At 35.7% G+C, this 14,876-nt stretch overlaps 1 protein-coding gene across 1 annotated transcript in view; it reads left to right on the top strand.

Annotated features, from left to right (window-relative positions):
* The first annotated feature begins 8,555 nt into the window (after nucleotides 1-8,555).
* LOC115445296 (inactive dipeptidyl peptidase 10) overlaps nucleotides 8,556-14,876 on the top strand; it is a 121,699-nt gene continuing 115,378 nt past the window's right edge. The window contains exon 1 of the mRNA XM_037441621.1: nucleotides 8,556-8,854. The gene's annotated coding sequence lies outside the window, so the exon portion shown is untranslated. The remainder of the gene's footprint in view (nucleotides 8,855-14,876) is intronic.

The following is a 14,876-nucleotide window of genomic DNA, read 5'->3' as shown; positions in this document are numbered from 1 at the left end:
CTAGCGAGCTAGCGTCACTTCAAATGAATTAGCCTTAGATCAGGACTAGGGCTTCTTCAACAAACCATGCGAAGTTTATTCGAGCAAAACTGTTCTAAAAACACATCACGCATCACAAATTTATCTCCGAAGGGGTATGCAGAGGCGCAACCAAGGCACCCACTTTACGCCAAGTGGGTTCCGTCCCATGATAGGGGCGAGCCTATCTCCATATCGGGCACAAATTCCTGACTCCGGACTGATACTGAGCAGTAAACCCAAATATCACTTTGCCTGACCTGGGATTCGAACCCAGGACCTCGGAGCTCTGACGTACCACGCATGTAGAACAACTACGCCACCGAGACAGTCTTAAAACATTTAATAAAAATACTTCGTCTCCTGTCTAGTAATAACTAACGTCGTTTAAAGGATCTCAATACGATTCCATTATTTTGTGATGCTAAAACAATTTGTACTGACCTGGATCCCCTAGTCTAGAGGGTTTTCAATGTAACGCCAGGAACGTGAAGAAACGCCGGTTGTAAAAACTAAATTGAATGTATTTTTTCACGTGTGATGCACAGTAAGGTGCCCCACTTCACCTGATGGTAAGTGGAATGGAGTCCAATAAAATGTCGACTGACGAGAGATCATAACCTCTCGGCAGTCGACACAATTATGCCGGCCTTTTGGAACCGGATATCCACAGGCTGATTCCGGAACACGACACATTTACGTGGGTCACTATGGCGGGTTTTAACACCTTGTGTACGGTGGTCACTATCTGGGCGGATATAAAATATATCCTACTACCAGCAAAATTTGAATAATTAAAATGTCATATGTAGTACATCACCCATATTATGTCTATATACCACATGCCTATTTCAAATGTGTAATAGCAAATTTTATTTATTAGACCAGCATTTATTTACACGAAACGGTCTCTATTTTCCTCATGCAAAATAACTTTTTAATTTAGCTGAAAATTTTAACCGTCTCTGTAGTCCATAAGTTTGTAAAGTTTTCACGTTTCGTATCAAACTTTTTGCATTCCGAAATCCTTTGGAAGTTTATGGAACGTCTTAAACTGCTAAAAATGTTCGTTCGGAATGCAACTTCATAGCCTTCATAAACCATAAGAATTGGTCTAGTTATCATAAAATGCAAAACCTTAATGACCATTGCGCCGAAACTATGAGGATATAATCTACTCAAGGAAATTGCAAGTGCAACTTAAAACGAAGAAATGCATGAGATAAATGCAGGAAGATGAAGCCGTAGGAGATTTAAGATGGTGCTAATGGCAATAAATCTAGGTATCATTATGGAATAATGTAAACGAATGAATATTATGTAGTTACATACATGTAGCTATTGAAACTGATAAGGTCTTTAATTCTGTATCCGGATATGATGTGATTTGCGCATTTAATCCATTTCATGTACCGCTTAACTTGGTTAAGCTATTGTTACAATAGGCAATCGCTTCAGAAGCCATAACTAATTTAGCCAGCCGAAACCAAACTTGCATTAAAGTGAATCCATCAGCGCTCCTACAAGCTGAAAGCTTTGTCCGTGCGTCACTCCGAGACAACACATCGATCGCTGGCGAGCATGCACATAGTGAGCTTTTGATCGGTGGTTTAATGTAGACGTTACATCGCATAGATCTAAAAAGATCTAACTAAAAGAAAGGTTATATCTGGTATTACATGAAAAGCAGTCTGGATTCATCTAAGAAAAATGTACTGACTAATGTCACAATTCAAAATGATCACTGGATAATAAAATTATACAAAACTATTGAAGCCAATGTGGTCATTCAGAGCTGGGTGAACTGCAGCAAAGTCAAATTAGGAAATCTTACAACGCTTCCAATAAAAAAATTTACTCTTGATAACAAATGCACTATGGTATATTACCAACAGTCAACTCCACCACCTGAAGATACCAACGGCGAAAGGTGAAATATTTAAAAAACTTAAAACTGATGCAAAACGTATTGAATTCATTCTAACACACTCTTCTGCAACCTTGTGGATAAGATCATTAGCACCTTTAATAGAATTAAAAGAAAAGACCCCAAGATATTATTATATAAAGTCTTGGCAATAATATATTGAATTAATTACTAGGCCAATTCCATTCAAGACAAATTTTAACCTCATCAGCTCTAGCTAAATACCGAGTACTTAGGCAGATTGCAAGACTTTAAACCGTATTAATAAACGCATCTTAGTTACGCTATAATGTACGATATAACCTGAGATGCTGTCAAATTAAGGTCAGCATCTTAAGATAGTCTCTATTAATAAACCCCTATTAACTCCAGCTCAGATATGTTAAGTCACAATATGTATCAGATTTCGAAAGCTACGTTTTGTTTATTCAACATTGCCAACTCAGCTGTGAATCGGCTCTTAAATGACAGCTTAGGCTTGCATAAGAGCAATTTATTTGTCTCGTCATTCTATCGCATCAAAAAACATGTCTTGTATTATCCGATACAAATCTTTCGTTTTTCTTTTAAAATCTTTTTATCTCATAATGATTTTTTATACTTACGCAAGGGTTAGACTTTGAAATAAATCTATTTTACGGATTTTATCACGTTTCTTATTTTAATGTATTTTTATTTCTTTATCTGCAAACTATTTATCATTTCGCGCGTCGGCTTGTAACTCATTCGGGATCTTATGATAATTTCTTGGAAAGTTCTAGAAAGTTTCTAGCTAACTCGTAACAGAAACTGACGTTGGATAAATTAAATTTAAACGAATCTGGATTCTGTGAAATGCTTAAAGCAACAACACATATAGGATGGGTTATGAGGGCGGTATGTAGGTACAAAAACTTAACGCGTAGCATCATGCCCTTTTACTTTTTTAGGGCGTAAGCAGAGGTGTACACACCCACATTTCGCCAGCTATGTTAGATCTCAAGTAATGGAGGGTGAAGCTACTGCCAAATTACAATACTGCAAAATGTTGAGGGCAGAAATAGACATAGTAAAAGAACTTACTAACCGCCATTTTCAATAAACCTTGCCAGTCGCTTTTTTCAATCTATCTCAAAAATGGACTAATCAGAACAAAGTATTTTTGACGTGCTTACAAATGAGTTATTTTGATGGATTCATTTAGAAATGGGGTTAAAGATTGAGATTGGGATCGTTTATTGAAAACTGCTGTGAGACCGATTCTCGCACGCGAGAGACCTTATTCCCTTATTTCCTAGGTAGGAAAGATTAGCTTCGCGAATTTCATGTCACTTTTAAATATTATGTATGTTCAGAAATTAGGTACTTAATCAAATATGAATTTTCTGACACTGTTTCATTTGACATCATCGTGTCTTTTCTCTAAAGCACCGCGCAAATGCCGTCAACTCGTCAGTATGAAACTGACAGATTGAACTGAACCATCAGTTTCATTATAATGCTTTTTCCCATAAAGTTTAATCTGCGCGGCGCCTAATCATATTCTGTTAGGAAAACATTTATGTCTACAGCCTCATGCCGATGAGTTTAGTCTATTCTGGTACATTGTCTTTCAACACAGGACCTCACATTGTTCAGCTAAAATGTTATGCTCGCGTGTCAGTCACTCTAAACAATGGATCACAACTTCGACAACAAAATGGGGATGTAAATAGGTCAATTCTGACACGTTCAACCTACTTCTGAGAAATTTCATCACATTTGAAAACGGGTGCTTTACAGCGAAGTAAGGAAGGGTAATGATTTTTATACAACTGAATAACAATCGCAATGTGAATTTGCCAACCATATCTGAGGATAGGATGGTGGAGTAGGCAGCGGTGCTGGATGGAGACCGTGACTAATATATATTTATTTATTAAAAATTATATTACAGAATGCAATGCAACACAAATAATATTTTATAATTTGGATAGATCGTGTTGCTGTCATGCTGAGGGAGTTTCTTGTAACGCTTTTTTACAGCCGTAACACGTTCCTAAACGGTGATATATTCACGATTTAGAACATCTTGCACAAAACTATTTGAATAAAGAAGATGTATTTGAGGTTAAGTTTGAAAATCGTTACAAAATAAAAGTACATGATTTCCTTAATATATGGGCTGATAAATATCACTCAGTACTACAAGATTGGGTTGATGCTACGTAGCAAAGCCAGCTGCAATATGGACGGACGACTAGAAAGTTGCGGGTAGGGGATTGAAGCGGGCTGCTCAGTGCTTAAGAGCAGAATGGTTGGCGCTCACTTGAGGAAGCCTACGTTCAGCAGTGGACGGTAATAGGCTGCATATTATTACAAATGAATATGCAATTATCCCCTATTTTTCTGCCCTGAGGTTTCGAATTTTACGGATCCAACTTCGGTGTATACCCTATCCATTTAAAGAAGAATTATCAAAATCGGTTTACTCTGTAAAAAGTTATGCGTGGGCTAATATAAAAAAAATATGTGTCGAATTGACCTCCTTCGTTTTTTTCGTCGGTTAATAAAAGCATCTCAATTAATGATTCATCATCAGCCGCAGAATGTCCACTATTGAACATGGGCCTCCCCCAAAGATTTCCAGGTCGACCTATTGGTACCGATCCGGTTCGAGCATAATGATAATAGTACATAATAATAATATAATACGCTTCTTCAGAAGCTCTCAAGTGGCCGTTGGGTCGGATAAAGAAGGCAGTATTGCTGGACACGGCGAGCATTGTGAGGAATTTCCTCACTTTGAGTCCCTAACCGCCGGTGGCCTGGGTCTTAAGCTTCGCCATTGGAGGGTCATTCATTTCTTTATATCTTTCTATGCATGTTTTTTATTAAAGAATATATTATATTTAAAAATATAAAAAAAAATAAATACTAATAATATTACATAATAATAATATAATACGCGTAATGATTACAACTTGTCTATCATTGGAATATAATTCGATATGATAGACTTGCTATCACACCATAGGACGGGTATAAACTCAGCAACATCTGAGTGCATTAAATACATTTCTCCTCACCCTATGGAAAAGCCGTGGCCCTATATTTTTGATTACTTTCAGGAATTTGTAATACCCCGAACTTTTTCCAGGAAAACCTTATTCTACAAATACAATTCGCAGGCTCGTCCGAGCTTCGTAGAAGTAACGTTCGAGTTGTTTCGTATGATTTATTGATGGATTTATTGGAATTAAATTTACTATCAAATATATCATGCGTTTTGTTATTAAATCGTTATTCATGTTACTAACACTGACAAGTGTCTTTTTATTTTGAGAAAAATGTGTTTGAAATTCCAACACTAGGCAATTTAAACTAGGGTTTAATTTTTAATGTTTATTTTTTAAAGCTCTTGGTAAAGGCACTCACAATTTTACAACCCATGTACTTCAATTGAACATCTCCTAAATATAACTTTAAATATGCCAATGCTAATAAATATCACTTTTTTCTTTAAATGGCTTTACTTTGATTGGCTATGGGCTTCCTCATTACTTCTTATGTTTTGGAGTGACGAGCTTTTTTTTCTATGGCTGTGAATGATGAGACGAGCTTTCCGTTTGCCTGATGGGAAGCGATACGATCACCCATAAACAGTAGAAACAACATCGAACACCTTGAATTACAAAGTATTGTTTTGTAGTCCACTGGGCTCGCCATCCTGAGACATTAGATGTTAAGTCTTATTATGCCCAGTAGTTACACTGGCTACAATATTCTTCAAATCGGAACTCACTGCTGCTTGGCGGCATAAATAGACATTGCGGTGGTACCTATTCAGGCGAACTCTCACATATGAGAGACATACCAGTAGCGTATAAGAAAGAAAAATCTTAATTTATTTTCTAAACTTTAAGTCGATCATTCCTACTGTAATCTAAGGTAACAGATTCAATTCTAGTGTCGGTGTCCCGGGTTTAGACTCAATTTCTAGGCTTTAATAATGCAGCAAGCCCTAATGGACTAGACGAGGTTTAGTCTAGACTGAAACTGCAGGTATCCGCGCTGACTACTAAAATCTAGACTATAAATATTAGATTTCTTTGCGTGGCTTTGTTTGAAAATATCGTCGGAGTTGAATGAATGGTACCTATTTTTTAATTAGCATCTATGTTTTAGGCTATTTGTGATGGGATATGTAGGGTGCATCGAAATTTCTAGTATCATTAGGTAGATTAAGACTTTGTGTAAAAAATCTGACTTTTTGTGCCAGAATGACATAAGATAAACAATAAAATACAAGGTAATTTCGTTTATACGGGCATGCCAAAATGACTTTGTATTATTATAATTCGCACATACACATTGAAACTTATAAGGGCCCGCGAATTTCCCCATCTTCTCCCCTCCGCTCATCCTAGTAAGTTCTTTTCCTTCCACCACATTTCCTTCTCCCATATCTATCCCACAGTTGCAGTCGCTAAGCCGGGGAATTCCAATGTTTCCTTTATGTTTATGCCCAAAGTTGATGTTGGTTACGATAACGCAAATATCTATATATATAAATGAATCCCTATTTCCCTTGGTCACGCCATCACGCGTGAACGGCTGGACCGATTTCACTAGTTTTTTTGTTGTTTTTGTTATTGTCAGAAGGTTCTTATGAAAGAAAATATTCAAACAATTGCGCGGGTAATTAGAAAATTTAAGAAAACTTAAGGAAAATATTAATTTTATATAACTGTTAATTGTTTGAAATAACTGTCAGCGATTGACAGAAAGCGCGCTGCAAATTCATAGTTAAGACGGGACAACGTCTGTCGGGTCAGCTAGTTTGTTTAAATACGCCAAATAGTGCCACCGTAATAGTAAGAATATTTAGGTACCTAATTTCCATACAAATTCCGCTAATTATCTCATTTTGTTTCAGGTAAGTAAACGAGCACAACATGCTTTCACCAAAGGATGGTTTTGATAGCCTGAAAGGTATCAGAAAAAGGTACATTTTAATAGTTCGTTTATTGTTTAGGATTGGTGGCAACGTTGCTTGGTTTTTGTATTCTAGAGTTCTAAGTTCGAGTCCTTATCGGACAATTATTAGTATTGAAATAAAACTATTTTGTGCATTTTGTCGCGGTTTTTTATATTATAAGTTTCTCCCGACGTTTCGAAGACTGCAGCCTTCATGGTCACGGGGGGGACTGAGGTGTTGTTCATCCGTAAAGTCAAAGTTACAATATCTACCGACATTTTACAATTACACGAATTGTAATTATTTGTCCGTTTAATACGGAAAATAGTACATCAATTTTTAAAAATTCACGTATACATAAGAAACGAGTATTATGTGTTTCAATTTGAAAAACCCAAGATTAATTGAATTAATAAACAGCTGGACATATTTTAATGGGAAATATATTCAAATTCAATGAGATTCAACTTATTGCAAAAATTTATTTTTCATTTCAATTAGTTTTACATATTGGTAGGCCATAAAAGTGATTGAAATATAAAAAAAATAAAATCACTTTTAAACTTTTCTATTCTTATAACTATCGTTTTATTCTAAAGTAAAATATATTTTGAAATATTGACTTTATTTTATTAAAGAAAAAATAATATTTCGATTAAAGTTTTTATGTAGAAGCGTTATGAAATTGTTCACCTACTTTTGTAGCTGACTGTACATTATCGAAAGGATCATTATAGTTTCCAATTGGAAACGACTTAAGGCTCAAACAAGAAAATTCTATTTAAATGTAAATTAGGAAATACACAGGATTCAAATAAGATAAGTGAGAATCGAAAAAAAAGAAAAGGAAAAATCCATTGTCAACGATTACAAAAAATAATGCTTGCTTTCTAATAAACGCTATTTTCCTTAATGTGAAGTTGGAAATGGAAGTTCTTTGATCACAATGTTGAGGAGTTGTTATATTCCTCTTGGATTGACTAATAATAATAGTAATGTCTTTTAATATAGTCCACCCACGAGGTGGACAGATGACCTAAATCTGAGGCACAAGAGGTCGCTGGATGCTGGCCGGTTCCAATAGATCGATCTGGAAATCTTTTTGAAGAGTTCCATGTTCAGCAGTGGACATCCAGCGGCTGATGATGATGATGATGATTGTTAAACTTTATGGGTAACTGTGATCATTTACCCTTGAATAACCCAATTACCTGACTATTCCTTCTACTGTAAAAATAGTTATAGAAAAAAAATTTAAGTGGCCAAAATCTAGAAGCAGCGAATGAGTAAAGGTGGTTCTAGGCCGGATTCCTCGCGGAACTCTGGATTCAATTTGCACGTAAATGGATGCTTTCTAAAAGGCGGAAGTGATATAGGCCGGTCTTCAATACTTGTTCAAATCGTTTCTGGTTTGGTTGACAAATATAAGCTGAGCGGATCCTAGATGCACTTGTTGCTCTGCTTACCCCTTCAAAAACAATTGAACGAACATATCACTAATTAATTTTTCCACAATCTCCTATATTCACAAATCATAATTGACACATTATTTCTATTCATAGATAAAATGAAAATAAACATGGCATTATAAATAACCTTCCCAGGATCGTTAGCTAAAAAAAAGCAGTCAGGCTTCGGCCAGGCGCCCTCCACGGCAGTCTGGCGCCGACCGCCGCGCGGGAACGTCGTGTCTAATCACGTCCACGTATAAACATATAAGTGTATGTGTAAACGGTGATAATTTGCACTGGGCGTTTTTATAAATAATCTCGGATTTATTGTCATGGCAAGATTTTAAATTATAATGTAAAAAATTGTGAAATGATATCTCGCGGCTGAATGATCAGATATTCCTTTGCCTAATGATTAAATATGGCAGGACAAAGACGTTAATTATTTGCTAAAATTAATTTACAATGAAATAGCGAAAGTGTGTTTGAATTTATATTTCTAAGCTCATTGTGCTGACGGTAAGCTGTAATACCAATGTCTTAAGTTCAGTTTCCAAGTAGGGCAATTTATTAAGACATTTCTCGATTCGTAACGCCTTTATTGCCACGTAAAAGGTGTCAGAATGAAACTCGACAAACAAACAAATTATTGCACCCCCGTCTACCCCAATAGTGACTATGTTATATGCAAAAACAAACATCAATAAATATTAATACCTACCATTAAAAAAAATATTCATAATTAATATATATTTCGAAAATTAGCAAGGTTGGCGCACATATAATATCTTAGGACAATAGCTTCAATATATAGTATTACAAAACACATAAACCTGAAATTCATTTTTTGTTTGTATACAAAACATTGTAATAAAATCTTATACTAATGAGAGCCTTCGCTACGCTGGCCTAATGCGAGTTGCTTCACTTGAATAAGCAATCTTCATAAACCCATAAATGAACTTAATATTATAAAGTACTCAGATATACATGTTTTCTTACGGTGTTTTTCTTCACCGCTAAATCGAGGGAACAAAAATTGCAATACGTAATCCATGCATATTATAAAACAAAGTCCCCTGTTCTGTCTGTATGTTATCGATTTTCTTAAAGTGAACTAAACGGATTTTTATGAAATTTGGTATGAAGATAGTTTAAGACCCTGGGAGGGTTATAGGCTAGCGGGACTTTTATCCCGGAAAACTCCTTCATGTGGGCGAAACCGCTAGCAAAAGTTATATGATAATAAGTTAACTTCCTATACGTGGGATTCGTCATATGGGCGGCGAATTGGGGTATAATGCACCTCTACCTACCCTTGGAAGGAAAAAGTTGTGCAAAACATTTTTATGTATGGAAATAATGACTACTGGTGGTAGAATAACGATATCCGTCTGAATAGCGACCACCGTACACAGGGTGTTTAAACCCTCCTAAGGTCCTAAGTAGGTGAGTCGAATTCTGGAATCAGCCTGGGTATCGGGTTCAAACACGCCGGCATAATTGTATCGACTGACGATGCGTAATCATCTCTCGTCAGTCACCACTCTATTGGACCCCACTCCACTTACCATCAGGTGCAGTTAGGTCACTTTTCCCCGCACGTATAAAAAAGAGTCATTATGCGAGCGATTTGGCTGTAACTGGTGGTTTTTATTACAAAGTATTAAAGCTGAGTTTTGAATATCCAAATGTTTTAATATCCGCGAACATTAAGAAAGCTATATTTATCTTTATAATGATACGAGGTTTGCTATAATAATCTTAAAATCACTGTAGCAATCCATCCATCTGTACAACAAGTGCACCATCTTGAAAAAGTAGTCTATACAAAAAAAAACATATATTTCCCACGAGAACAAACTACCGGGATAAAAAAAACCTTTATGTTAATCTAAGGCACGGTCTAACTTCGTGCCAAATCTCATTTCCTTCTAACAAACATCCAAACTTTTGTATTTATAAGAAATAACATAAAATATAAATTGAGTTTATTTCATCTCAATGACTAGCATCATTAATCGCTTACCCTACGAGACGCGACCTACCTTCATATTAACAGTAGAAATGCCACTTAGTACTGAAATCTTAAAGTATACTACTTTTCATTGGTGAGGACTCCATATAATTCTAAGTTAGGAAACTTATAGGAGTGACTGTTTGCCAGTCTTGTAAATCATGGTTAAGCCGCTTAAACATTTTTAATGAAAATTGATACGAAGACTAGTCAGTCTTCTTGGAGTCCCAAGGAAAGATATTTAAATACACAACTTACACCTTTTATCCCCGATCGGGTAGACAGAGGTGTAACGAGTGCATTGACTTTCCGCCGTGTATTTTCCGTCCCACGATGTGATAGGAGGCAAGCCTATCTCCCTATCGGAAATGATGTCGGGCTAAAACCTAATTCCATAAACCCAACGGGAAAGTATCTGTTTTACTTTGTTTTGTTTTCTTCACCACTGCTGCATTTAATACCCTGACACACTCAATTTTAACTTAATTCTCATTGCCATTTTTATGAAACTAAAACAAAACATCGTCGCATTAATTTCAAATCAATTTACAGTTATCGTAATAATTTTGAAATTTATACAAAAACTACATTCAACCGAACCGTCCTTTTTCTTAAAAGCATTAATTAAACCTTTTAAATACGGAATTAAAAGAAATTACCAGAAAACAGTGCATTGTTAAAATTTTGAGGATTCGTTTTTATGACGTTGATCTTCATTACTGAAACCAAAATTGACGAATGTAACGTAAAAAGAGATATCTGCCCAAGAGAACTCTCTAGTAAAATTATATAACTGACACTGCACTAAAATAACTGTAATTTTTTATTTGTTTTAACTGTCCTTATTTAAAAATAACTGTTTTTTCCCGATATCTTTTAACTGTTCTTAGTATAATTCATTGTTACATATTACTCGCTTTATCAATAGTGAAAATAAATGACGAAACCAATGTTTTTTTTTTATTGCTTTGAATAACGAAACGAGCTTGCCGTTCGCCTAAAGGTAAGCGATACGACCGCCCATAAACAGTAAAAACACCATACAACACCTTGAATTACAAATTGTCTGGTATTCCACTGCGCTCGCCATCCTGAGACATTAGATGTTAAACCTTATTATGGCCAGTAGTTACACTGGCTAAAATGGTTCTTTATAATCATTTTGAAGGTATGTTAAGTCTGTCACTAGGCCAGCGTGGTTGGCGGAGGCTTAAACCCTCTCAATAATAGAGGCCCGTAATGGGGCAGTATACTATAATTCAGATCTAGTATTATTATATATTTCCAGAAACTTATAATGCCTTTCTCGGGTATGTCTTTCGTACCTACGCAATTTCTCTCGATATCTAACACATTTATCTACGTTTGCAAGCGATAAAGCAATATGCAAGTAATATTTTAAATACATAATATGTATATATAGAGAACAGTGCTGTGCATTCTTCGGTAGTTGTAAGTATTTAAGTTGTGCTATAGTGTCTCATATGAAAGTGCCATATAACTGTTCTGCAGTGTAATTAGGCAACGTTTACGTCGGACTTTATGCAAACTACGTGATGAAAAAATACACGAAAAATGCTCTCTTTCAAATTTATTCGATAGATTCTACAGTATGAAAGTTTTATGTGATATCCATGCGTGCATTGGTCTAGTGGTATATGGACTAACCGATGAGATTCTGAGTTCGATTTTCGAATGAGCCAAATATTATTCGTATTTTTAAATTTGTAAAAATACACCTGATTATTTCATACTAAGGATAGGCTTTCCTATTATAGTAAAGGACGAATATAAACACTGCGTAATGTCGTTGTACTAGTCTACCGATCCTTCTAAAATAAAGTCGTGAACTTAATGTAACAAATTGTACCATTCAGTCGACATCGTTACGTCGGCCACAATTGTTTCCTCACGCTTGCAGTATTCACAAGGTAAACGAGCTATTGTCATTCCCGACTCACGGCAATGTTCCCCGGGGAACTTCCATTTACCCGGGATAAACAGGGATGAAACTGCGATCGGTTTCCTGATAAGTTCAACAAATAGATTTTCAGATTTTTAATCAAGCGGCGCGCGGGTTCCTTTTGAGAATTATAAGGTTTAGGAATGCATTTTGCCGATGAAGACCCGTAAAACAGGATGAAAGGGACTCTCGGGAAGGAGGAATCTACGTAAGAGTTTATCACAAAGATATATCGAGTGAATTTGCTCGTATTCAGTCATTCCTACTCAAGTTATGATCCTACCAACATATTATAACATTTTGTCTCAAAATCAATATGAAATTCCCGTGGACTAAGGATTCCGAGAACACGCTTTGATTACAATTCCTTTGATGTTTAATTACGTAATTATGCCTTTGTTTTGTGTTTTAGGACGCGGTACATTGTTTTATTTAGAATACGTGAATATGGCGTAAAGTGCTATACCGTATTATATGAAACATAAAATGTCATTATTGTCATTAAAATAAAGCACTTATGACTTTTATATATATAAAAATAAATCCCTATTTGCCTTGGTCACGTCATCACGCGTGAACGGATGGACCGATTTCACAATTTTTTTTGTGTGTTTGTTATTGCCAGGAGAAGGTTCTTATGAAAGAAAAAATTGTGCGAAAAATTAGAAAATTTAAGAAAACTTAACGACAATATTAATTCTATATAACTGTCACTGTCAATAATCAGCGATTGACAGAATGCGCGCTGCAAATTCATAGTTAAGACGGGACAACGTCTTAACTATGATTATAGCTGACACGACGGTCAGCTATTTAGAATAAAATACTAACTTATCTTCGCGCCACCGCCGGCATCTAAAAGTTTTTCCGGATGGCGAGTTTTAACACCTTGTGTACGGTGATCGCTATCCGGATGGATATAAAACATATCTTACTACCATTCCCATGCAATTGACACATTATGACTACACGATTTTCTACTCAAGTTTACACGCGCGTAATGATGTCAAATCTAGTTCCAAATACGCTCAACGGGGCGCTGTTCAAATTCCCATACAAAAATTTCATTTATCATTTAAAATCGAACCCTCTGCTTAGGTATTTAGGACTATAATCCCACCAGCTAAGTGTCGGCGGGTCAGCAGAGCGTAAATACTGTTTACATCAAACATTTATCATAAAAGAGTTTATGTGTTAAATTCTCTCTATTAATTTATTATGAAAAATAAACATTTCGGGTACTAGGGATGTATGAACTACGAGATTTAGTTCATACAAAAATCTTTTGAATTTGGAAACGAAAATATGAATGGTTTGGATTTGTAAAGGTTGCTAGAGAGCCGCTCGTGTATGTTAGCAAGTGGACTTGTATGCGTTTAGGGTATTGTTTTGTCTATTTCTATTACGAAGCTGTAAGCATTATTGTATATGGGCAATTACTGGATATTGAGGGAATTATTTGAAAATATAAATTAAAATTATAATTGTTTATTTAAGTAGCCCCGAGTACTATTTGAAAGCGGCGATAGCCTAGTTGGGAGTGGAACTGACTGCCGATACGAATGTTTGCAGGTTCAAAACCCAGAGGCACACAACTCTGACTTTTTTAGTCTTGAGTGCATTCTTTATGAATTATCGCTTGCTTTAACTGTGAAGGAAAACATCGTGAGAAAACCTGTATACCTGAAGAAGTTCTCTATAGGAATTTTGAGGGCGTGCGAAGTCTACCAATCCGCACTTACATCACACCTTCGAATTTATTATGGAGGACTTTTCAGGTAAACAGGTTTCCTCACGATGTTTATCTTCGCCGTTAAAGCAAGCGATAATTCACAAAGTATACAGACATAACTTTAGAGAAGTCAGAAGTGCGTGCTTGAGTTTTGATTCTGCGGACATTCGTCTCAGCAGTCCGTTCCACTCCCAACTATGCTACACAAAGAATACACACATAACTCCATACCAAAATTTATCGAAATCCATGCGCTTTTAGATAGACGTAGCGGGGACTTTGTTTTATAAGAATTTCGCTTGATGGACTCTTTCGCTGTGGCCGTCCTACTCAAATATTGATACGAGGAACATCACGAAGTTACTGAGCTATAAAACATGTAAGAACTGTCAGTTTACGACACGTATCTAGGATCGATTCAATTTAGATGCGGACTGACGTGACTTCAGTCTGAACTGAGTTATGTTTGATTTAATGGTTATGACCTTTAATATTAAGATAGTAAAAACTATGCCATTTATGTTGATTGAAAACGTTAATCGTCAGTTGAAACTGATATGCTGTTAAATTAGATTTATATACTTGAAAATGTAAGTTTAGATCACTCGTCAAAAGAACTGATATCAAAATCATTTTAAACAAATTCTCAATCTTCAATTACTTCTGACAATTACATTAAACGTGATAATGATAAGTCTAATGGCGTAGAATCCTATTCGACATAACATCAAAAAGTTTCAAGAACCACATCAATTGTAGTTAACTCTAAGACACGTAGAATATATTCGATGGAAACTGACTTACATACAATTGACGTTTAAAAACATTG

This window comes from Manduca sexta, chromosome 4 (genome assembly GCF_014839805.1).
Source record: "Manduca sexta isolate Smith_Timp_Sample1 chromosome 4, JHU_Msex_v1.0, whole genome shotgun sequence".
NCBI lineage: Eukaryota > Metazoa > Arthropoda > Insecta > Lepidoptera > Sphingidae > Manduca > Manduca sexta.
Note: the sequence above shows the minus strand (reverse complement) of the source record. Positions and strands in the feature narration are given on the sequence as shown.